The following is a 19,665-nucleotide window of genomic DNA, read 5'->3' as shown; positions in this document are numbered from 1 at the left end:
GCGCCGGCTCAGCAGCCATGGATTATGGGCTCAGCCACTCCGCAGCATGTGGTATCTTCCTGGAGTGGGGCATGACCCGTGTCCCTGCATCAGCAGGCAGACTCCCAACCACTGCGTCACCAGGGAATCCCTGTGCCACATCTTTATCCATTCGTCTGTCCATCCTGCCAACACTTTTACTTTACTCAATTGACACCAATGTCAGACTTGTAAGGTAATAAATTTACCTTGTTTTGAGTCACTAAGTTTTTGGTAATTTGTATGAAAGCAATAAAAAACAAATACAGAGGTTCTACAAGAGCCAGGCTATATATTTATACTTCAGTATTTCTGAAATGAATTTAACATTGTGATTGACAGCAACAGCAGCAGCTTCCATGGGATCCCATCACACACCTGAGGAAAAGCAGCCTAATACAAAGCAGTGACAGCAGCAGGTCATTGCCCCACATTTGGAGTAGAGGGGCACTTGTTCTACTGTAGCAGCAGCATAGCCTGAATGGGAACCCATCCTCCTGTGGCACTAGTCCCATCAACATTAGTGTAATCTGCTAGCATCTGCTGAGCCAACAGGCCCCACATATACAAACCCTCCAACTCAGCAGCATTAGGTGAGCCAGGCTCAGGGTTCCCTGAAACTCATATCCAATGGCACTGGAAAGACCAGATATCACCTACAGTTAGGAAAACATCAAAAAACAAAAACAGAACACTGGGAACTTCAGAAAGAAAAGGGGAACAATGGAATGGGTGAAAACAAATGGGGTAAATAGAAGAGACTATCATTAGTCTCATGAGTTTCTTAAATACTATATGATGGTCAAAGCAAAAATTATGACACCATCTGATGTGGTTCTCAATGTAGAGAAAGGAAATACTACAGAAAATCATACTTTAAAACTGGGGAATATTAAGAGACCTAAATGGAAGTAAAATTTTGAAACTTCACTTGAAGTCATAAAACACTGATTCCAGTAGACTATGATAAGTTACATATGTATACTGTAATGCCAAAAGCAACCACTAAGAAAACTATACACACAGTATACACACATGATTATAAATAAATACATTAAAATGGGCTTATTAAAAAATGTTTAAGTAACCCACAAGAAGGCAAAATAAGAGAAACACAAGATTGAGAAACTAAGGTAAAAGACAAAACAAAAAATAAAATGGTAGACCTAATCTTTAACATAGCAATAATTACATTAATGTAAATGATCTAAGTAACCAAGTCAAAGACAGAGATTGGAAGAGTAGATGAAAAAATCACAAGCATGATCCAAGTATATACTGTCTATAAGAAGCTTACTTTAAACATCATGATATAGGTAGTTCAGAGTAAAAGGATGAAAATGATATATCATGTGAACATTTATCAGAAAAAGCAGGAATGGATAAATTAATATCAGATAAAGTAGATTTCAGAGCAAAGGAAATTATTAGGGGCAAACAGGGTCATTACATAAAGATAACAGGAATAATCCACCTAGATGACCTAGTGATACGAAATGTGTGTGCACCAAACAACAGAACTTCAAAATACATGAAGCAAACACTGAAAAAGGTAGTAAAAGGAGAAAATTTTAAATCCACAATTATTATTTGAGACGTCAACACAGCAATTTATAGAACTACCAGACAGAAAAATCAGCAAGGATATGGAAGAGCTGAAAACATCATCAATCAACAGGACATAACTGACATTTAAAGAACACACTCAATAAGAGCAGAATACATATTCAAGTGTCCGTGGAACATTCACTCATATACCATATACTGGGTGATAAAAAAACATTAGCAGATTTAAAAGAATTAAAATCATAGAGAGTATGTTCTCTAGCCATAATGGAATCAGACTAGAAATCAATAACAGAAAGACAACAGGAGAATCTTCAATCACATGAAAACGAAACATCACAATTCCAAAGAACTCATGGGTAAAAAAGACAGCGTCAAGGAAAAAAATTTTAATGCATAGAATAAAAGAAAATGGAGATATAACAGATCAAAGTTTGTGGAATGAAGTCAAAGTAATGCTAAAAGGGAAGTTTATAGAACTAAATTGGGAAATATTTCAAAGCAATAATCTCATTTTCTATATTACAATAGTAAAAAAGGAAGAGGAAAAAACAATAAACAAGCAGAAAGAAGGAAATAATAAAGATGAAACAGAAATCCATGAAACTGAAAACAGGAAAATGGGGGGGAAAATCAATGAAACAAAAGGCTGGTTCTTGGAAACAAACAATTTAATCAATAAAGATCTAGCAAGACTGATAAAGGTAAAAACAGAGATGGCACAAATCACAGGTATCAGATATGCAACCAGGGATACCATGACATATCCTGCAGGTTAATAAGGGACAAGTTATTATGAACAAGTCTACACTCTAAATTCAAAAATGTAGATGAAATCGGCCAATTCTTCTACACCCAAAACTACCCAAACTCAGCCAAGATGAAATAGATAATCTCAATTTTCCTGTAACCATTAGAAACACTGATTTTTCATATCAAAACTCCCAAAAGAAATATTCAGGCTTAGATGTTTCACTTTTACCCAAGACTTAAAGAATGAAAACCAATTTTACATGATTTGATAAGAAATAGAAGTAGAGGGAACCGTTCCTAATTAATCTTATGAAGCCAGTATTACCTTGATACCAAAACCAGACAGGAATAGTATAAAAAGAAGAAGACAATAGACCAATATGTTTTATGAAATTGCCTGTAAAGATCTTCAGCCAGATATTAGCAAATTAAATCCAGAAATATATAAAAAGAATAATATATCATGACCAAGTGGTATTTATTCCAGTTATGCAAAGTTGGTTAAATATTTGAAAATCAAACACTGTAATCTACCATATCCAATAGATTAAGGGGGAAAAGTCATGTGATCCTATCCATTAATGCAGAGAAAGCATTTGACAAAATCCAATCCCATTCATGATTTGGCACATATATACAATGACATATTACTCAGCCATAAAAAGAAACAAAATTGAGCTATTTGTAATGAGGTGGATAGACCTAGAGTCTGTCATACAGAGTGAAGTAAGTCAGAAAGAGAAAGACAAATACCGTATGCTAACACATATATATGGAATCTAAGAAAAAATATGTCATGAAGAACCTAGGGGTAAAACAGGAAGAAAGACACAGACCTACTTGAGAATGGACTTGAGAATATGGGGAGGGGAAAGGGTAAGCTGTGACAAAGCGAGAGAGAGGCATGGACATATATACACTACCAAACGTAAGGTAGATAGCTAGTGGGAAGCAGCCGCATAGCACAGGGAGATCAGCTCGGTGCTTTGTGACTGCCTGGAGGGGTGGGATAGGGAGGGTGGGAGGGAGGCAGACGCAAGAGGGAAGAGATATGGGAACATATGTATATGTATAACTGATTCACTTTGTTATAAAACAGAAACTAACACACCATTGTGAAGCAATTATACTCCAATAAAGTTGTAAAAAATAATAATAAAATTAAAAAATTTAAAAAAAGAAGAAAAAAACCCCCAAGCAAACTAGGAATAGAAAAAGAACATACTGAAACTCATCAAGAGGATCTACAAACAACCTATACCGACATTATATCGAACTGTGAAAGACTGAATGCTTTCTCTGTAAGATCAGAAACAAGGCACCGATATCTGCCCTCACCACTTTTATTAAATATATTAATCGAGGTTCTAGTAAGAAAATAAAGCAAAAATAAATAAATACATAAATTTAAAAGTTAAATTTTTAAAACATTTATTTAAAAGATAAAAGGACTATTCCTACTACGTTGAATAGGAAGGAATATATCCTACTGAATGTTGAATAGTAACATATACTACTATATTAAATAAGGAAAAGTAAAACGGTATCTGAAGAGGAGATGATAATCTAAATGGAGAAAATAACCAAGGAATCCACAAAAAGCTTGAGAAATAATATTAGTTTGTAAATGTTTTAGAGTACAAATCAACACAGTTTTATCAAATTATATATTAATAACAAATGTGTAGAAGCTTAAATAAAAATATGTGATGCCATTTACAACTGACCTAAATAAATACTTAAATATAAGCCCAATAAGACATTTATAGGTCCTCTATACTGAAAATTACAAAATGCTGATGAAGAAAAATTTAAAAGTCCCAAACAAATAGTGAGACATACCTTGTTCATGGATTACAAAACACAACATAATAAAGATGTCAATTCTCCCCAAGTTAAGAGGCTTAACAGAGTTACTCTTAAAATGCCCGCAAGGTTTTTGTGGATATAGACAAGCTTATTCTAAGATTTATGTGGTAAGAAGAGGCTGAAGAATAGCTAAAACAATTTGTAAAGGAAGATTAAAATGGGAGGAATTCATCTACCCAATTTCAAGATTTTGCAGTAATGATGGAGGGTAGATACACAGATCAATGGAATGGAATAGAGAACCCAGAAATAGACTGACATAAATACATTTAACTTGTTTTTGACAGCAGTGTGAAAGCTATCAAGGAAGAATAGACTTTTCAAAAAATGGTACTGAAACAGTTGGACATCCCTCGACAAAAACAAACAAACAAAAAATGAACCTTAACCTAAACCTCCACACCTTACACAAAAATTAAATCAAAGTGGATCATAATCTTCAATGTAAAAGCAGGACATTTTTAGAAAAAAAAATAGGAGAAAATCTTTGGCATCTAGAACTACGTGAATAATTCTTAGACTTGACACCGAAAGTATGATCAATAAAAGCAAAAATTGATAAATTGGATCTCATCAAAATGAGTTAAAAATGCTTCATAGAAGATCATTTTAAGTGGATGAAAACTCAAATTACACAGTGGGAAAACATATTTGAAAATCCCACATGAGACAAATGACTTGTATCTATAATATACAAAGAACTCTCCAAACAACTTAAAAAAACCCAACTAGAAAATAGGCAGAAGACAGGAACAGACGTTTCATGGAAGAGAATATACACATGGCAAAGAAGCACATGAAAAGATGCTCAACATCATTAGCCATTAGGGAAATGCAAATTAAGACCATAATGAGATATCAGAGAATAACGAAAATTAAAGTATAGTGACAACATCAAATGCTGGTGAGTACATAGAAAAATGATATCACATCACTGGTGGGAAAAGAAAATGGTTTAGCCACTCTGAGAAACAGCTTGACAGTCTCTTTTAATCCTAAAAGTAGATTCACCCTACAACACAGTAATTGTACTCTTGAGCATTTATCCAAAAGGAACAAAACTTAATTAAGTTCCCACAGAAACTTACACATAAATGTTCATAGCAGTTTTATTTATAACAGCCCAAAACTGGCTACTACCCAAATGTCTTTCAATGGATGAATGTTGAAACAAATTGTGATAAAATCTTATGATAGAATACTACCGAGCAACAAAAAGGAACAAATTATTAATATATGCAAAAATTGAAATGAACTTCAAGGGAATGATGCCAAGGGAAAAATTTTAAAAAGCCAATCTCCGAAGATTAAGTAATTCATGATGATATTTACATATTATTCTTAAAATAACAAAACTGTGGAGATGGAGCACAGATTAGAAGTTGCCAAGGGTTAGAGATGGGGGTAGAAAGTACAGCGGGGGATCTTTGTGAGGTTTTTGTGGTCCCAGTACAAATAATACAGCAATCTTGGTTTTAACCCCGAAAGATGTTTAAAAGCAATTCCTAATAAGAGGTGTCCAGATATTTAGCAATGGCAGCAGATTAGAGGTAGAGCTACCCAACATGACAGCTTCAAAACAGATGGTACTAATTCAATGCATATGTTAATTTTTAAAAGGCCAATCACAATACTTAAATGGTATATATCTTAATGATATTATTCTAAGGATCCAGCTATACCAGATGGACTAGCAGGATTTTCTGTACATTCAATCTTATTTAAATAAGACAGTTAAAAAAAGAAAAAAAAAACAACAAACCAACTACAGTTGGATATTCTCATAGGAAGATGAGGTGAAAATATGTAGCAGCGGTTCAAAAGCTTAAGCAGTGGCACCTAAATTTGGCTGCACATTAGAATCATCTGAAGCACTTTTTAAAAACCCTCACACCAACAGTTGGTCATCCTAAACCAATAAAATCATTTTAAATCTCCTCAGACGATGCCATTGTCTAGCCAGAAGTGAGAACCAGCGGACTAAGCAGAAGGGGATGTTTCTACAAAGATTTCTTAACAATAAGTTCTTTCACCCAATCAGATTTACCTTCCTGCAAAGGGGTAAAGACGGCTAGATGTTGTCCATACTTGCTTAGCTTTAATTAGCACTTGTGACTTGCCCAAAACCTAGATCATGTTTCCCCTAAATTTCATGTTATTTCCTAAGTTTTTCAAATCCAGGGCTAAGGGGTTTGCCAGGATGAGATTTTAAGTGCTCACACAGGCGAAGTCCCTGGCAAACCAGGACAGAGGTCACTCTACATTGAAATTGAAAGCATCCTAAATAACCCTGCCACTGCCCCCAGATACTAGTCTGGGCCAACCAGGGGAGAAAAGGCATTCTCCATTACTACCACGGCAAATGCTGCTGTACTTGCCTTGGCTACTCCCTATCTTTTCCAGGCGTCTCTCCCCTTCACCTGCTGGTGGACGCTTTGGCAGCTGACAAGGCAGATATTTTCAAACTTTAAGGTGAATAAAAATCATCTGGAGGGCCAGTTATAACAGAGATCACTGAGCCCCACTAGAGTTGCTGATTCCATAGGGCTGGGACAGGGCCCTAAAACTTGACTATCTGACACATTATCAGGGGACGCTGGTAAAGCTGGTCAGGTTGTTACCGAATGCACGTTCGTGTGTCTGAAGCACAGTGAGGCCAAACAAACCGAAAGGTTGCAGTCTGGAGCAGAGAAAGGTTTATTGCAGGATCGAGCAAGGAGAGGGGTGGCCCGTGTTCCAAAAACCCTGAAATCTCCAAAGGATTTCAGCAAAGCATTTTTAAAGGCCACGTGAGGGAGGGACGTCCCAGGGAATGTGATCAGCTCGTGCACAATCATCTGACTGGCTGATGTTGAGGCCACAGGGCAGGTAACATTATCCATCCTTAGGTGCCAGAAGGTCTGGGGGCTGTGTGCTCATCATCATCAAAGAGTTAATTTCTTCCATTGGGTGGTGGTTTTTAGCATCTGAAAACTCAAGAAATATGCCTGAGATACTATTATCTGAGGACTTCAGAGAGGAACTACAGCAGAGGCTATGGGGGATGGGTCTGTCCTAGGAAGGCCCCATAGGGTACTGCTTGCTTACAAGGTGACCATACTTTGAGAACCACTGCTCTAGTGGCTTGGAATATTAAAGTAATGGAAGAATCCCTTCCCAGATCTAGATTCTAGTATCACCAGCTATTTTGGTGGGGGAAAGGGTAAGTTTTGTCCTTGCTTGGACTTCTTGTTCATTTATATCAAAGCCTATTTGAGGCAGTGCACTCGGGAGTCCTGCAGATCTGTCTTTTGCTTCCACAGTGTTTGGAATGAACAGACCCAGGGACGCTCCTTGCTCCAGCCCCCGACCACCCTCCAACATTTCTTCCTGTCGCAACCTTTGGAATCAGCCACTCAGCTATCCTCAGCCTCCAGGACAGGCCAACACCGTTTTTGGAGCTTAGCTCCTTATCACTGATCAACCACGAGTTCCCAGGTTCGTCAGAATTATTCCATCGAGGTGGAGGCCGCCATCCACCGCCTGTTCAACATGCATCTGTGGACACTTACCTCTCTCTAAGCTTCTATTTCCACAGCAACAGTGGGGCTCTGGACAATGGGGGCCGCATTTTTCGCCAACTGGCTGAAGAGAAGTGTGAGGGCGCCCAGCGACTCTTGAAAATGCAAAACAAGTGCTGCGGCCGCGCCCTCTTCCAGGATGCGCGGAAGCCTTCTCAAGATGAGTGGGGTAAAACCCAGGACACTGTGCAAGCCGCCATTCTTAGGGAGAAGAACCTGAACCAGGCACTATCGGATCTGCGCGCCCTGGGTCCTGCCCGTGCAGACTCCCACCTCTGTGACTTCCTGGAGAGCCGCTTCCTGGAGGAGCAGCTGAAACTCATCAAGAAGATGGGCAACCACCTGACCAACCTCCGCAGGCTGGCTGGACCGCAGGCTGTGCTGGGCGAGTATCTTTTCGAAAGGCTCACGCTCGAGCACAAACAGGAGTCTCCGACGTCCAGCGGCCTCTGACGAGCCCCTCTGGCGTCAGAGTTTCTGCCTGAAGCCCAGCTCTGCAGCCACTAGGCAGCTTTGTAACCGCCCTGGAGCCCTCTCCCAAGCCTTGGACCAAATGGAAACAATAACGCTTTTTGCAGAAGGAAAAAAAAAGCCTAGTTGAAACACAAACAGAATAAAGAGAAAAAAAGAAATATATATATATATTCATGTTCTTTTAACATATGAATTGCCCCACTTTATCTGTGTGAAATACGTTTGTTCCCGTTATCGGGCTGGTTCTCAAGCTTTGCTGCTCGTATGAATTACCTAAAGAGCTTTTTTTTTTTTTTTTTTTAGTATTAAATATTTTTTTAAATTAGTTTCTGCTTTATAACAAACTGAATCAGTTATACATATACATCTGTTCCCATATCCCTTCCCCTAAAGAGCTTTTAAGAGAAACTTTGGTGTCTGGGTCCCAGCCCCAGAGATTTTGATTCAGTAGGTCTAGGGAGGAGCCTGGGCACGGGGAGGTCTCAGAGTTCCCCAGGTGATTTTAATATGCAGCAACTTTGTGAACCACCTCTTGGCTTCAATCCAGCTAGTGATCAGATATTAAATCTAAGACACATGGCCTAGTGCGTGAGCTCTACTGCTAGGTGTGTTCCATTTTCTTCCTCCTGGAAGATTCCTGCCAGGGAAAATGATTGATAGTTGTGTTACTTCTCTGAAATGGATAGAAATTTCCAATTAGCGTGAACAGGGGAGGGTGAATGGGTGAATGCAATAAGGTGTATCATTTATGTATTTCCCTATGTGTATGGCTAGAAGCTTTTGCAACTGACGTCTGCCCTACTTTTCATGCGAATGGTAATGCTTGTCCTCCTAATGCAGCTGTAAACTTTATAAGCCCATAGGTAGACAGCATCACAAAATATTTACCCCTCCCCACTGGCCCACTCTCAAGCTTCACTCCCCTTCCCCAATACACAAATGTACATCAATGTGCTGGAGACCAATATCAACACACTGACCTTCAATTCTTCTACTTTGCAGCTTCCCTCTTATCAGGAGATGTCAGCATTTAGTGCCCAGAGGAGGCATTTCCAGTCATCTCAGCTTAGAGGTCAAATATCCAAATATCCAAAGTAAAAAAGGTTAAAGAAAAGAAGAAGAAGAAGAAGAAAGCAAGGAAGAAAAGAAGGAAACAATTTTCTTATCTCATAGTAATAAGGCAGTTTTCCTTAAAAAAAAATAAAGACTTAAGCCTTAAATTCTCTTTCCTAATCAAAATGTGCTTTTCCGTCTTTAGACTATTCCTCTTATATCCTGTATTATTCATGATGTTTAATTCTTGAAATAGCACATGGCTGAAAACAGAAGCTAACCTCTTGTCCACTATGAATTAAATCTTCTTTTCCTAGGACCCGTCTACAATGTACAATTTGGGGTTTGCCAACATAATTATTTTCTCTGAAATAAGGTACAGCATTTTGCCTTTTCAATATAGAGTTATACAATACATTGTTAACACAACATAGTTAATATAGTCAATACAACTATAACACACATGATATGATGCCACTTTGGTGATTTTCTTCATCCATGTAATTCTGAAATTTGACAGTATAGTTTTCATATTCTAATGAGCTGAGTATTACCTTTGCAAGGATAGAAAAATAAAATAAATTCATAATATTCTTGTGTGGTTTGCCCCTGGGGTGGATTACCATAATGGGGGCATATTTGAGCCTTTCTCCAAGTCATTAAAAAACCTCCAGCGAGTAGCCCCTTGTCCTCTCCAGGAAATTGCGGCAAAGTAGCTTTAATCACAATAATCCTGGGGGGAGAAATCTCGGAAATAAGACATCTGCTTCTGTGCCTTGTTGTTTTGCAGAATAGCAATGATTGCTTTAGCAGCTTCTATTGCCATATGTGTATAGTAAGTAAATGAACATAAAATTGAATGAACGCATAAAAGAAGGATAAACTCACCCAGTTTAACAAATCCACTCTCTCACCTGCTGTGCCCTGAAACGTGAAAGAAAGAATCACAGGATCATAAGGATTCATAAAATAACAGTCTCTGTTAACAATATTGACAGGAGGTATAAGGATGATTTGTCTGATGTGGGACCAACAGCTTAACTGCTTAATTCTTTTTTTTAAGGGCAAATCATTCATTTATTGTTTAAAGATTGCAAGACAACATCTGAATTTTTGTAGCACAATTTAAATGTTTTACTTTTTTGATAAAGCAGAGTATAATAGAAAAACAATTAGTTTCCAGTAATATCTATATCTCTATTCAGAATTAAGTCTTCCACAGACATGTAACCTGGAAACAAAAGCCTGTTCCAATAAGCAAAGCTTCAACAGAGCGGCTGCTTTTCAGGCCAGGGAAAGGTTCATCCCTATAGGATGATGATGTGCTGTGTAAAATGGCTGCAAGGTCACAGCCTTGAGGGCGTTGGAAGTCTGTTATCCTATTCCACATTAAGTAGTTTGGTGAACTTCAAACGACCGTTCGTCTGCAACCAAGCTGCCAACCTTTAACTGATATTTCAAACAGGTAAAAAATAAATGAAAAGAAATCCCTACACTGATGTTCCTTGATTTACACTGTTAAATGGTTCATTAACATGTAATTCTGGCTAAGAATTACATTTGAGACTCCTTGCTCAGATTTTGGTTAACAGGACTAATCTTTAGAAATTCAAGTTCTTATTAATCAATAATTTGTCAGCTAGGATACATTCAGGCATCAGCTGCAACTACAGAATAGGTGCACTGCCTCAGCGCTTTGGAAAGACATAATCTACAACACTACTAGCAGACAAAATATCTGTTACTAGACAGCATATGTGCAGTACAGCAAGACAAAAACATATATTCATATGTGCCGCGGACCAGCCGGAGAAAGAGGATTTCACCGCCCAGGGTCAGAAGGGACGGGGTAAGGAACTGAAGTAGCACCGACGAATGGGGTCAGAAGGACCAAGACAACTGATGGTTGCAAGGTAAGTTTTATTATGCTACGGTTGCAGATTATATAGACTAGAAAAGGGAAGGTTGCCAGATGGTGGTTTACATTATCTATAGACTGTCTCGGCTCAAGGTTAACTTCCCTGGGAGAAAACCCATAAGCCCAAAATCATCCAAAATAACCTGCATGTGCAGGGAGGAGACAGCTTTGCTTGTCTCATTTTACATTCTTTCTGATTTCTGGGCCCTGCTGATTTATCTCCCATGGAATGGAACAAGGAGGGGAACAAGTACGGACAGTCCCTTCGAGCAGGGGCGGCATGCCTGGCATATCCGTAGCCTGATCTCAAGGCTGACTGTTTCCTTCAGTTCCCCCTTTTTTATTTTTTAATTTTTGCTGCAAAATAATTCCATGAAGCGTAGTGCCGAGAGTAGTATATTGTTGCATGAGGATACGAAACAGACATGAGAAGATTATTATCAATAATAGGCAAATTATGGCCAGGGTAATAAATCCTGACAACCCTCCAGTAATCCACGACTGAGTTTTTAACCACTTTAAATGGTCCAGTAAAGTTTTAATTACATCTTCTTGTGAAATATCATCAAGATGTGCATTTTGCATATCCTGAATTTCAGCATTTAATTTGTTAAGATCAAGACTAATATTATTATCTGACCAAACACTCAGCAGATGCATTTTTACTTTTTCCCATTCCCAAATACAGTCATTGTACTTGTAAGGAGTAACACAAATCCATGTATACTTTTCATGACAAGCTAAACGCATCCTCAATTTTAATGCTGCCATCTGATCTCCAATCCCCAAAATTGTGTTTTTAAATTCATCTAACTTGTTATTCATCTGTAAATCTATGTGACTTTGTAAAGATAAAGCAAGACTGGTATTTTGAGATAATTGATTAGCAAAGTGAGCATGATTAATACTCTGTGAAAGAGAAAGACGGGCAGTAGCCGCGGTAGCAGACAGAGCAGCCAAGGCAAGTCAACTTACTATTAGCCACCCAATAAAGCGTCTCCTTCTCTGCAAGGCTTTAGAGAGTTCCACCCATGCCTGTACTCCAGTATCTTCATACCAAGGTTCTCTCAGATGTACAGGCACCATAACATATATGGGTTGCTTTAGTATAAGCACAGATTGTGTTCCTGCAGAAGGGAACATACAACTGTAAAAATACAATGAACACAGCTAATATTATATCCTCCTTTGGAAGAATTACCAATGTTAATAGAACCAATCAAAAGTGTATATGGAGGAGCAACACAAGTTATAACAGGTGTGTTGGAATAAGTTAGAGCTAGTTTCCATATATCCCAGTTCTTTTGAAATGCGATAAACCTATCTATGACGGGAATAGAAGAGATAAGAATTTACCCCTTGGTATAATCTATACTACACCATATTTGGTTATTATTCCAAGATGCATTGCGACATTCAAGATTGGATCCAGGAAAGTTAATGGTCATAAAAGGAGGAAATTGATTTTTTGACTTTCTCTTAAGAATAGTAACCATATGTCCAGCCATAAGTATCCCTTGTCCTCCAAGTAAACGCTTCATACACAAATAATTTCCTGAATATTCACCTGTAACCTTGGCTATAGTAATAGCGGAATCCCTAAGTGGTGAGGCGTATGAGATTCGACCTCTAATATTAATAGGTTGCCCATTTTTATAGCAAATGATGGTATCCTTAAGATCCTCTCGTCGGCTGGTAGCCGGGCATGTAAGAGTAATGTTGGTTCCTGTAAAACGAAGGATGCCTGGAGAGCCTGACAAACTAATTGATTGATCCGTTCCCTCATAAACATCTGTATGCTCATCACTAATAGCCTTTACACATCCAGTTTCCAGATTCAATGGGCTAAGACGGACAGGATAGGTACTAAACCAGTTAGTATAATTTACAGACATATTGATTTGTTTTATATTCCAATAAGAGGCCCATAAACAGTATCATTGTAAAATACAGGAAACTCTGCTTCAGACCAAGATATGGGTTTTAATAGTGGAGGATCAGGTACATAGGCCCAGTAAGTTGCTGCATTAACAGAGGGAACACATGAAATGGTTGCCAACATAGCCAAAAATAAAGTCACAGGTGTAACAGGATTATTCTGTTGTTTCACTAACTCTTGAGCTCGTGAAACCAATTGTTTAATTTGTCCCCAAGTTGGAACATCACTCCTTTGAGTCGTCCTGGCAAGTGGTCTCCTCTTCTTCTTCTTTTTCTCAATCAACACTGTCAAAATTTTCGGGAGAGATGCAGAACTTCTTCATCTTCTGAACTAGTTGTGAGCTGTGGCGAGCCATCTATTTGCTTGACTAAGCAAGCGCTCAGGAAGCCAGAGAGGTCCAGGAGCTGATCTGGGAAATATACACACGTGACCACGTCCCCAAATCAACACAGGATCAGGACCACGCCAAGTGCTGGTTAGCGGATCTTTCCCGAGGACCTCCAGAGATTGAAAGGCCAATCTTGGCTCAGCCACCAACCTTTCCCCTGTCAACAGTGAGAAAATTTAAAATAAACAGAGCATGATTTATAAGGTTATGTAGTGTTGTTCTATATAATTCCCCCGTTTTTATTTTTTTCAATACTTAGCTTTAAAGATCTATTTGCACGTTGGATAATACCTTGTCCTTGAGGGTTATATGGAATGCCTGTAATATTGGTAATTTGTAATGAATTACAAAATGTTGCAAAAGCAACACTAGCGTGAGTGGGCCCATTATCTCTTTTAATAATTTTGGGAAGGTTCGTGAAAGCAAAACAGTGTAATAAACGAGTGATAACATGTTTAGTAGCTTCTCGGGTCTGTGCTGTAGCACAGAGGAAACCAGAATAAGTATCAATAGTGACATGAACAAACTGTAATTTCCCAAAAGACGGGATATGAGTAACATCCATTTGCCATAAATGACTAGGTAATAATCCACGAGGATTAACACCAGAATGTGGAACAGGAAGGTGAGGTAAGCACTGTGGGCACTGCTTAACAATTTGTCGGGCAGCTTCACGAGGAAGGGAAAATTGTTTGCGTAATGTAGCCGCCGACTGATGGTGTAAAGCATGCGATTGTTGTGCTGCTTGTGAAGCAGTTTGATCATAACTTACCATAATATGAGGGTGTCCAGGACATGGACCATGAGTATCAACAGTATGAAGATAATGAATGCAATACCTTAGCCATTCTTGACAGCATGACGAACGGAAAGGAGGAGGACGGTAAATTGGGATATGTCCTGCTTTAGGGAAAAGAGATTGAGGAGGAAGAGTAACTTTAACTTTATTTTTGGGAGGAAAATGCACAGGATAAAGATCACGTTTACATCGAGTTAAAACATCTGCAGTCGCATTCATTTTAGACAATGGACCAGACAAGTTAGAATGAGCACGGATATGCAGAGCTGCAACAGGACCATCGTGGGAACGAATAAGCTGTTGAAGCAAACGCAAAGACGATGATAATTCAGGGTCATTAGTATATCCTCTGGTTGCAGTCTCCAGAAGAAATAATAAGCTAATAAGATATTTACTATCAGAAAACAAATTAAAAGATATAGAAGGCAAATGTTTAAAAGCCATAATGACAGCATACAGTTCAACACAGTGAGCTGAAGTCAAGGAAGTTTGTTTAATGAGTTTTGTTCCGTCGTCAATGATTACAGTAGCCACTCCTGAAGAAGAACCGTCTGTAAAAACCAAACGTACATGAGGAATAGGCTGTTGCCTAATTATAGAAGGAAAGATATAAGACTTAAGTTTGCTGAATTGGATCAATTTATCAGCAGGCTAATGGCATTCCAAGGTACCTGAAAATCCTGCAAGAACAAGACCCCATTCATTACTATGTTGAAAAAGCCAATTTTGTTGACTAACTGAATAAGGGATAATAATTTGAGAAGGTTCTATACCTATAAGTTGTAAGCATCTAGTTCTACCTTGCATTATTAACTTAATAATAAGTTCATAATAAGGGTTAATAACTTTAGAGGATGTAGTTTTCATATGAATCCATTCAATAATTCCAACAGTTTGCCATAAGATGGCAGTAGGCACATGAGGTGTTGGACAAACAACTAAAGACATTGGCAGGTGGGTATGTATTCGAGTTAATTGTGCAGAGCTGATAGCTCTATTAACTATTTGTAAAGCTTGAAATCCTCTGGAGTCATAGATCGTGAAGTAGAAGGATCTGAGTCACCTTTAAGAATATCAAAGTCTCTAACTGAGCAGTAGTAAGTTCTAAGGAAGGCCTTAGCCAATTAATATCTCCAAGTAATTTTTGAAAATCATTTAATGTTTTTAAATTATCAACTCGAATTTGCAGTTTTTGAGGCCTAATGGTAGAGTTATCAATATATTTTCCCAAATAGAAAAATGGAGATTGGCTTTGAATTTTTTCTGAGGCAATGACCAAGCCAAATGATTGTAAGGATTGTTGTAAAAATTGAGAAGCAGTCTCTAATCAAGAAATATTATCAGTGGCTAAAAGTATATCATCCATATAATGTATGAGATATAACGCTGGAAACCTTTTGCTCACAGGAGTTAAGGCCTGAGCCACATATATTTGGCATAATGTAGGACTATTTGCCATGCCCTGAGGCAATACTTTCCATTGAAATCTCCTCATGGGTTCCTTAAAATTTAAGGAAGGCAAGCTAAAAGCAAAATGTTTTCTATCTTCAGGAAACAAAGGAATAGTGAAAAAACAATCTTTAAATCTATAACTAAAAGATGATAATTGTGTGGTATGGCTGTTGGAGAGGGTAGGCCTAGTTGAAGAGCTCCCATTATTAGCATAGTTTGATTAACAGCTCTTAGACCCTGTAATAACCTCTATTTTCCAGACTTTTTCTTGATAATAAAAATAGGAGTATTCCAAGGACTATTGGAAATTTCTAAATGCCCTAATTGTTCCAGTACTAATTGTTCTGCAGCTTCTAATTTCTCCTTTGTGAGGGGCCATTGGTCCACCCATACAGGATCATCACTCAGCCAAGTAATTGGATCAGCAGTGAGTGGAGGCCCCTAAGAAAAACCCAAACCTTGTCTATCACTTTTTATTTTCACATCAATAGGATAGACAGTTCCTTTTTGATTTGTTCCCAGCCCTTTTGTGGGAAGAAATCCTTAATCCAACACCATATTAGACACTTGAGAATTTGGAGTATAAAGTAATACTCCCATTTCTTTTTTTTTTTTTTTTCAGTACGTGGGCCTCTCACTGTTGTGGCCTCTCCTGTTGCGGAGCACAGGCTCCGGACGCGCAGGCTCAGCGGCCATGGCTCACGGGCCCAGCCGCTCTGTGGCATGTGGGATCTTCCTGGATCGGGGCACGAACCCGTGTCCCCTGCATCGGCAGGCGGACTCTCAACCACTGCGCCACCAGGGAAGCCCCCCATTTCTTTTAATATATCTTGGCCCAAGAGGTTTAAAGGCAGCCCAGGCAAAACATAAGGCTGGAAGTATCCTGAATGGCCCTCAATAGCTTGCCATAATAATAACTGACTACTTTGTATAGGAGAAGAACTCTCTCCTATTCCTTGAAGTTCTGTAATAATAGGACTAACGGGCCAATGTTTAGGCCAGTGCATCTGCGTCATAACAGAGACATCAGCTCCAGTGTCTAACAAACCTGAAAAAACCTTTCCATTAATGGTTCATTTCATTTCTGACGTTCTTTCCCTATCTTCTGAATCCAGTAGGCAGCACTAGATGATCCAAAATCCTTTGTTTCTCTCTCTCTTTTTTTTTTTTTTTTTTGTGGTACGCGGGCCTCTCACTGTCGTGGCCTCCCCCATTGTGGAGCACAGGCTCCGGATGCACAGGCTCAGCAGCCATGGCTCACGGGCCCAGCCGCTCCACGGCATGTGGGATCTTCCTAGACCAGGGCATGAACCCGTGTCCCCTGCATCGGCAGGCGGACTCTCAACCACTGCACCACCAGGGAAGCCCTGTTTCTCTCTTTTGATGTTGTAAAATTTGTCCATGAGGTACAAAGGGCAAAAGTAGCAATTGTGCAATTTTATCACCAGGAGAAATCGTTATTATATTTTTAATAGTTTGTGCCATGATTTTTATTTCTCATTCGTAGTCAGAGTCTATGAGTCCTGGCATAATAGTTAAACCTTTCATGGTGACACTAATTCTTCCCAATAATAGTCCAATCAAACCCTTGGGTAAAGGTCCATAGATGCCCATAGAGAGGGCCTGAGGACCCATTGCAGGAGTTAATACATATCGGACGGAGGTACTGAGGTCCAGTCCTGTGCTTCCTGCTGTTGCTCTGGAGAGCGAAGATATTGCATGTTTTTGTTTTTGGTTAATGTCTGATTGATAGTTTGAGGAGGATACACAGACGTTGCCCCTATTATTTGTTGGGGCCGGGGAAGGCCCCGGGAGGAGTTTCCCGACAGTGGTGTCCCATCCCTGTGGCCCACTGAGCGACAATCTCGTGCCCAACGTTTTCCCCTATTGCATTTAGGGCATAAACCAGGGATTTTCTGACCATCTGGAGGTTTTTGAGTAGGGAAGGAAGGAGCAGGGTTACAATGAAAAGATCCACATTCTCCAGCAAAATGACCTGCCTTTCTGCATTGAAAACTAGTCTTTGTTCCCTTTTGATTGTTTTTAAACCCCACTTTAGTTAATGCTGCAGCCATAGCAGCACCCTGTATATAAGCAGGCCCAATGTCTGCACAAAGGCGAATATAATCCTCCAGTGTTCCCCGTTTTCTCCAAGGTCGAATCACAGCCTGACATGCATTATTAGCGTTCTCAAAAGCAAGTTGCTTAACTACAATTGTACCAGTGAGTCCATCCACAATGAGTCTCCCCACCGCCTGTAACAATCTATCTACAAAATCAGCATATGGTTCATCAGGTCCCTGTCTCATTTTTGAAAGATCCTCAGTTTTGTGTGTAGAAGGTAATTTCCTCCAGGCTCGTAAGGCCAAATGATTTATTTGAGGATAAGCAACAAAGGTATAATTTAATTGATCTTGTAAAGAAAATATGGTCCTTCCCCAATCAGCATATGATAATCCACTGGAATATCATGGGTAGCATTCTTTTCTGCTTGTTCAGCAGCCCGTTCATAAAAATCAAACTTCCATATTAAATAATCTCCACCATTTAAACAAGCTCGTGCAATAGACTTCCAATCAGCGGGGGAAAGAGCTTCTCCTGCAATAGTGTCAACCATAGCAGTAGTAAAAGGAGCAGTGGGCCCATATTGAGCACAAGCAGATTTTAAATCTTTCAAAACTTTAAAAGGAAGAGCCTGATGCTCCCTAATAGCCTGTTGAGGATGATTAGGATCAGGTCTTTCTATGACAGGACAACAGAAAATAGGATCTTCTCTTCGTTTTATTGCTGCTTATACAGCACGTTGCAAGAGACTGAGCATTTTTACAGATGTAGATTTTTGAGGAAGACAGTCCTTACTAATGTGCAGCTTTTTCACTGACTTATCTATCATAGCCATTAGAAAATCATCCTCAGGATGATTCTCTCTTTTATGTTTTTTTTTTCTCTCTCTTTTATGTTTAAAAGCCTCATCGGTTAAGTCAAAATGTTCCTCTTCATCTGAAATATTTAAATTAATTAGCTCTTTCGGTTTAGGAAGTGGTGACACAGTAGCTGATAATACAGTCTTGTCTTCTGTCAGAGGCTTATGTTTTTCTGACTTTACATTCAAATCAACACTATCATGAGAAGAACCTAAACATATTTTTATCAGATTCCACAAACTAAATGTAACAACAGCAGTATGAGTAGGCCCTCGAGACTCATAATAATTTTTTAAACCTTCTCCAACTTTCTGCCAGATTTCTATGTCACAGAGCCGCCATCAGGAAACCAGGGAGATACATCATGGATATGCTGCAAAAATTCAGTCAACTGTGAGGTAGAAACTTTATTACCCCGAGCTATAAGCATCAAAAGTAAAACCTGAGCAAATAATTCACGCTCCTTTGAGCCCTTTTGCCCCATCTTCTTTTACTTCTGACTGTTGCCTTATGCCTCTATTAGTTTCACTTTTACTCGTGGCCACACATATTTTGCATAAGGGTTCTCTTACCTGCACTTTCTTTTCCTTTTAATTGCCTTCACGCTTCAGGTCCCTGTTCGGGCGCCACTTGCCATGGACCAGCCTCAGAAAGAGGATTTCACCGCCCAGGGTCAGAAAGGACGGGGTAAGGAACTGAAGTAGCACCGACGAATGGGGTCAGAAGGACCAAGACAACTGATGGTTGCAAGGTAAGTTTTATTATGCTACAGGTGCAGATTATATAGACTAGAAAAGGGAAGGTTGCCAGACGGTGGTTTACATTATCTAATGACTCGGCTCAAGGTTAACTTCCCTGGGAGAAAACCCATAAACCCAGAATCATCCAAAATAACCTGCATGTGCAGGGGGGAGACAGCTTTGCTTGTCTCATTTTACTTTCTTTCTGATTT

At 39.1% G+C, this 19,665-nt stretch overlaps 1 pseudogene across 1 annotated transcript in view; it reads left to right on the top strand.

Moving 5' to 3' along the window:
• The window catches only part of LOC307055632 (ferritin light chain-like), a 47,013-nt pseudogene extending 38,794 nt beyond the window's left edge, over positions 1 to 8,219 (top strand). The window contains exon 3 of the transcript in view: positions 7,684 to 8,219. The product of the transcript in view is annotated as a ferritin light chain-like (transcript). The remainder of the gene's footprint in view (positions 1 to 7,683) is intronic.
• Positions 8,220 to 19,665: the final 11,446 nt, after the last annotated feature.

The sequence above is a fragment of the Hyperoodon ampullatus genome (genome assembly GCF_949752795.1).
Source record: "Hyperoodon ampullatus genome assembly, chromosome: 7".
NCBI lineage: Eukaryota > Metazoa > Chordata > Mammalia > Artiodactyla > Ziphiidae > Hyperoodon > Hyperoodon ampullatus.
The sequence above is the reverse complement of the archived record's forward strand: the minus strand, read 5'-3'. Positions and strand labels throughout refer to the sequence as shown.